Raw genomic sequence first — 6,958 nt, 5'->3', positions numbered from 1 at the left:
TACTGCTGACTTAGAGGATACTGCAAGGGAAAACGAAGCGGTCTCTCCAACACTGAGTGGCTAAGGTGAAGAGGCTGACGGGATGGCTGAGGGTCTGGACCTCGCATCCAGGTCAGTAGGCCACAAGGAGACCAGTCCTACTGCCCAGGATCAATTTTCAACACAAGCTGAGAAGGAACCCGAAGAAGAGAAAGACGAGGATGACGGAGAGGAAGCTAGATATCAGGAAGAAAGAAAACGGAAGGGGAAGACCCCTATGAAGAAGAAGCCCAGCAACAAGAAGCCACATACAGTGAACACTGGCATAGTCATTACTGAATCAGTTCAGCGAGCCCAGGAACACCGGAGGGAACAAAGTGATAGCAAATACGCTGTTAGTGAAGAGTCAGAATCTGACACCGATATTTCCCTGGAGGACGAGGAGTACAGTGAGCAACAGCTTCCGCACGATCATCGGGAGCTAGTATTTCCCCCGGTAGAGAGACTGAGGTACCGGCGTTGGACAGTGGACCTTACTAATGATCTGGTGGAGGAGATGAAGCTTTTCGACTCGAAGGAGCTACAAAAAGTTTTCGATAGCAAGGATGAAGGGAGTAAGCAAGTGAAGAGCGGAAAGGTACTTCATATTCTCTCTTATTTGCACGCGTTAGGATTCGAATGGTTGTTGGAGAATGGAGATCCGAGTGTCCCGGTTAGATTAGCGAAGGAGTTTTTCACGACCTTTAGGTTTAAGGTCACCACTGATCTAGATGAGGAATGTATCAGTTTTATGCTGTTTGGCGGAGAGATACGGATGAATCTGATTGAGTGGACCGTGCGTCTGGGAATGTGCAGTTTGGAAGAGGTCGTAGGGCTTGAGTGGAGAAGTAGGGAGCGGGGAATTTCCCGCAGACATGTGGAATTTGAGCCCCAGGAGGCATGGGAGGAGTTAACTCACCCAGCCTCTGGAGAATTTGCATCCACTCTCTCGTTCAATCCATTTCAATAACCCAATCCTACGCCTAGTCCAGCTTCATTTGGACTTCAATTTGTTGGGGCAGTCGAACTCCGCTGTCAGGACATCGATGATGGAGTTATACCTTCTCTGGTGCGCCAAGCACGGAAGGAAGTTACATCTGGGTTTTTGGACCGCCTACCAATGCCATCTAATTGCCACCCACCCAACGAGAAATCTCACTCTATGCCATATCTTGGGAATGTTCGTCCGAAACAACATCATCATCACGAAGGCCAAGGACTTATCCGACCAGATCATGTTGGACCCTCTTGGTCTCTTTGATACACCTTTGTTCGTCCGAACGAACACCGTTTACATGAGGCAAGGCGTACCATGTTTCTATGCAATGGGAGAAGAAGCTATGCCTACAGGGAGAGCGACGGCAGCCCAGGGAACACCACCGCAGGAGCAAAGACAGGAGAGGTTGGAAAAAGCAGTGGAAGAGTTGGCGGAAGAGAATCGAAAAGCAAGAGCGGAGTTAAACCGTTTAGCAACTGTGATGGAAGGAATCTTGAACGAGTTGGGAACCGGGAAGTTGGTCCGTGAATCTGGACCGAGTGGCCACGGAGGCCGAACTAATGAACCACGAGTATCAGAGGAGGTAGTACCCGAGACGAAAGAAGTAGAGCAGAAAGAAGAAGCGGAATAATAGGAAGGAGATGCCGAAGAGTCGGCAGAATCTGGGAACAAGCAGTCTGAGAATGAGGAGGAACAACCGGAAGAACCACCTGTACCACAACCTGCCCCGCGAAGGAGCAGGAGGAACAAGTGACCACCACCCCACCTGACCAGTTAGTTTTCTTTTTATTTTCAGTTTTTAGTTTTTCGTATTTTAATTGTGTTTTGCTAATTTTTTTCCAGGTAGTATAATTTGTGTAGTATGTAAGCAAACCCCTTTCATAACACTTAGTCTACGCAATAGTCTAAGTTTGAGAAGTAAAGGGTTTGCTATTTTTGGCGCATGTGTTTGTGTTTTCTGTTTTCTTTTTTGTATGCATGTCAACTCGCACTTAGCCTATTATATAGTCTAAGTGTGAGGAGTTTGTTTTATATTTATGTTTAGGTTTGATTGTTTCTGTTTAGATTTTAAACTCTCCCACTCAGCCTATTATATAGTCTAAGTGTGAGAAGTTTTTAGTATAAGTATGTCTTGTTGTGTTTTGGTATGTCTGTGTGTCAGCCATACTGGCCATTACATTTTTTTCCACTTCACAGCCTTATCTGAGGGCAGACACGTGTGAAGTGGGAGGGGGGATGCAATAGCCAGTATGACATGTGTACATATGTGTTATCTGTGTTTAAGTGTTTGTGTAGTGTCTAGGTCTAGTTTTTTATTTTGATTGGGCTTAAAACTCAACTGTCTCGAACTGACGGTGAGGGGAATTGAGGGAGATAGGACATGCTGGAAAATGGAAACCACCCCCCCTTAGTATCTCCTAGTCAGTAAAGTGACCGCGTGTAGCAACACTGAAGGAAGTAGGAACCCCCCCCCCCCAAAAAAAATAAAATTCCAACCCTTAGAACCCCACTTTCTAGCCATATATACCCAGATATAACTCCTAGCCCCTGGAATTGTGTGTGTGAGGCATAAGGCAAGAAAGCAACTGACTAGCAGAACATACAAGAAGAAAACCAAGTGGAAGAAATAGAGAGGCAAGGAGAAAATGACCAGGAAGAGATTCCAGGCCCCAAAAAGATAAGAAGGAATAAGGGTGGCGAAGCCACAGAAGAAAATGAGAAAATGCGAAGAAAATGGTCGAAAATACTTGACCACAAAAAGAATGAGAAGGAATAAGGGTGGCGAAGCCACAAGACGCTACTGACCAGTTGGGAAGCAACTCGGAAAAAGTCCAGCCAGGCAGAAGTGGCAGCCGAAATCCTGAGCGCACACAGTTCCCCGCATCAGAATAAAGTAATGGTTTTTGAACCTTAGAGCCTTAGGAACAACCACCCCAAACATTATAACCCAATAGCCCCGTTACAGGCCTAAAAGACCTTCAGTAGCCGCACGTGAAATCTAAGTCCGAAGCATCTGTGGTTCAGCGCTATGAGAGAATACAGTCCTAACATCATCAGTGAGGAGTGAGCGACTGAGAGAATCCAGTGTTAAGCCGAGAGTGTGGGTGATCTTGACAAGCGGATGTACTGACTGGGAAGGAAAGGGGGGCGGTGGAAATTCAAGGCTGTCTAAGGCCGGATTGCACCTAATCCCAAGGGGAGGGATGGTTGAAAATATAGCCCAGTTACTATATTTACTATGTTAATGTGTTTAAGTGTTGTATGTGTCTGTGCTTATGTGTTTTTCTTTACGCCATAGTTTAGAGTCTAGTTTAGGATTGAGTCGGTATGGGGAGTAACCAGGCTAGAATTCGACTTATTTCTTTTTGTTTGTTCTTCACGCTTGAGGACAAGCATGCGGTAAGTGTGAGCAGTTTGATAAGTCGTATTCTAGGCCTTGGTTACTGGTCAGTATGATGTGCATAATTGAATTATATCTGCAAAACAATTGCTTAAGTGTGCAGGTTGAGTGTTCTAGCCAGTAGGCAAAGCTTCAGATACTTCATGTGAAAAGGGCGCCAGGAGGGTGCAATACTGGCCATGATGCATGCAAATAAAGGTTCGAGATGGAGAAGAAGGATAGCTGGGACTGGTCAACCGCAATTAAGGGCAGAGAAGTCATTTCGCAATGAGGTTTTACCCTAAAATCAAGGGCAAACCTCCCTATAAAATGAAGCCACTTGGAGAGATAAAAAGGGGGATCGATCTAGACACCATCATCACTCTTAGGTAGAAATATCTCGGTAGTTCAGTTCTTCAGCCCAGTCCAGATTTCATTCCTCACCACAGCCATGATTACCTGAGTTCCAGAAGTTCGTCGGTGATCCAATTGTTCTCATTTCAGCCAGTGTGATCGTAGTTTAGCAGTTTCATCGCCCGGAGTGGCAAACAATCTTTAATTGCTTTCTTAGTTAATCTTTACGTGTTTCCTTACGTTGGACCTGTTGCACTTTCAATTTCCGTTTGCTTTTGAAGAATTTCGTTTAGATCCAAACACCTTTTATGCAATGAAGTTGTCTTTGAGCATCGTTTTCTGTTTAATCTGTTTCATTCTGCCTAGGTAGCTTAAATCCAGTAGTTACGGTAATTTCCAGTGTTGAATCGCATGTTTTCATTTCTGTAGTTAATCTGCCTGAGTTTGCAAGTCTAGATAGCTGTTAGATTTTAGATCTGAAATGGTTAAATGTGAAAGCTTAGTTTACGTAGTTTCTGCCACCTTGCATGTCACCCAGTAAGCATGATTTCAGTTTCGCTAGATTAATCTTTTGATTTGGAGTTTTTAATTTTGGATCTGAGCTGTGAAGTTTGTTAATCTGTGTTTCTCGTTCATGAAATCTGAGATTATTCATGTTGAAGAAGGTAACATCCACATCTAAGTTTGGGACCACTTTTACTTTTTAGTTACTTTTTGCTTTTGTCCTTTACTTTTTCTACCTTTTCAGCTGGTACCCTACAGATCTGTCAGTCTAGTCACCTAACTACCTCTTTTCCTCTGATATTTCGTTTAGCTTTTTATAGTAATCCCGTACCTTACACATATTTTCAGAGACATAATATCCCCTACTCTCACGTACACAGCTGCTTATCAACGTCTCTCACACCTCCTAATCAGTAGAGTAACATCTTAACTTCCAGCCTAGATAAAGTCACAAACCAAAGCATGGTAGCTAACCAAACCTTCCAGAATATCACCACAATCACTCCAAATCGTCACCATCCCTGTGGGATTCGACCCCTACCTTCACTATATTACCCAGTAGAAGAGGGTTGAGGATTTATTGATACCAGGTTCAGGCTTAGCCAGGGATTCCATACTGATCAGTAGGATATACCTTCGCTTTAACGACACCTGACCGAAACCTGCTCTTTCACATGTAATCTTAGAAATGTGCTTGAAGTGTTAAGAATGCATTCTTTGTATGCCAAATTGCCTAAATGCACTTTTTGTGTTGATGAGGTTGTGTTCCTTGGGTTAGTGGTGGGGAGGGATGGAGTGAAGGTAGATGAAAGTGAAGGCGATTAGGGAGTGGCCTACACCCAAGAATGTGAGTGAGATTCGATCTTTCTATAGCCTAGCAAGCTTCTATAGGAGGTTTGTGAGGAATTTTTCTACTAAGGCATCCCCTTTAAATCACCTTGTGAAGAAGAATGTAGAGTTTATGTGGAGAGAGAAGCAAGAGAAAGCCTTTAACACCTTGAAAAATTACCTTACCCAATCTCCTTTGTTATCCCTTCAAACTTTGACAAAACCTTTGAGTTGGAATGTGATGCTAGTGGGGTAGGAATTGGTGGTGTGCTCATGCAAGAAGGGAAACTCATAGCTTATTTTTCCGAGAAACTTGGCCAAGCTCAATTGAACTATCCTACCTATGATAAGGAGGTGTATGCCACTGTGAGGTGTCTTGAGAATTGGCAACACTATCTCATGCATAGGGAGTTTGTGATTCACACCGACCATGAGTCCATCAAGTTACTAGGGGGACAACATAAGCTTGATAAGAGGCATGCTAAGTGGAGTGCTTTTATAGAAACTTTTCCTTATGTGGTCAAGTATAAGAAGGGTAAGGAAAATGTAGTTGCCGATGCTCTTTCTAGGAAGCCTCATAACCTTTTGCTTGCCAATAATTTGAATGAGAACCATGCTATGTGCTTGAGGAAACAATTGCTTGCCATGTGTGCTTCCAAGTATGTTGGCTTTGAATTTCTTAAAGATTTGTATGAGCATGATCATGACTTTGCCACTATGTAGGAAGCTTGTAAAAAAGGTTCCGTTGATAAATACTACAGATTGGATGGATATTTGTATATAGAGAACAAACTTTGCATCCCTATTTGTTCTCTTTGTGACTTGTTGATTAAGGAATCTCATTTGGGTGGTTTGACGGGACAGTTTGGAGTGTTGAAAACTTTTGATATTTTGAGTGAGCACTTCTTTTGGCCTTGCATGAAGAAACATGTTGAGAGATTTTGTGGGCAATGCATAGAGTGTAGGCAAGCTAAGTCTAAGTCTAGTAACTTTGGGCTTTACACTCATTTGCCTCCACCTACACACCCTTGGGTAGATATCTCCATGGATTTTGTGCTCGGTCTTCCTATGTCTTCTAGGAAGAATGATAGCATTTTTGTAGTGGTGGATAGATTTTCCTAGATAGCTCATTTTATTCCATGTAGGAAGACAAATGATGCTAAATTTATTGTCAATTTGTTCTTTAGGGAGGTAGTCAAGCTACATGGGATTCCAAAGATAATTGTGAGTGATCGGGATGTCAAGTTTTTTAGTTTCTTTTGAAAGACTCTTTGGGGTATGTTGGGCACTAAGCTTCTCTTTTCTACTACCGCCCACCCCCAAACAGATGGTCAAACGGAAGTAGTTAACCTGTCATTAGGTGCTCTCCTTCGTGCCCTTGTTTTTTAAAATAGAACTGTTGGGACTACCGAAGCAGAAGACACGAAAAACAAACAGGTCCTTACGGATCTATTTAGGCGATTATGCATTCGATTCCAATTTCATGCAATTAACCTAGATCTGTAGATTAATACATCAAATAAACACATAGACATGCAATTTGACTTATATATGATTGTTACATCTTGATCCATCATAGGATTGACGTTGCTAGCTGCACCACCCGGAGATCCTTGATTTATCGACCACGAATCTTCCACCCTATTCCCATGTCCTTAATTATTCATCCGTGTGGGCGAATCTCGAAGAATCAATAACAGTCTTGATGAGATCTAGGAAGAACCAATACAAAACACAAGTTTGTCTTGATCTAATCCTATGAATTAGGATAGAACAAGGACATAATAAGAACCCTATTCTCCCACGTGCTAGGGCATGAAAATCGAGACCAAGAAGGACAGAGAGAGGCACCGACTTTGGCGGCTAGGGTTAGGGTT

This window comes from Salvia splendens, chromosome 11 (genome assembly GCF_004379255.2).
Source record: "Salvia splendens isolate huo1 chromosome 11, SspV2, whole genome shotgun sequence".
NCBI lineage: Eukaryota > Viridiplantae > Streptophyta > Magnoliopsida > Lamiales > Lamiaceae > Salvia > Salvia splendens.
Note: the sequence above shows the minus strand (reverse complement) of the source record.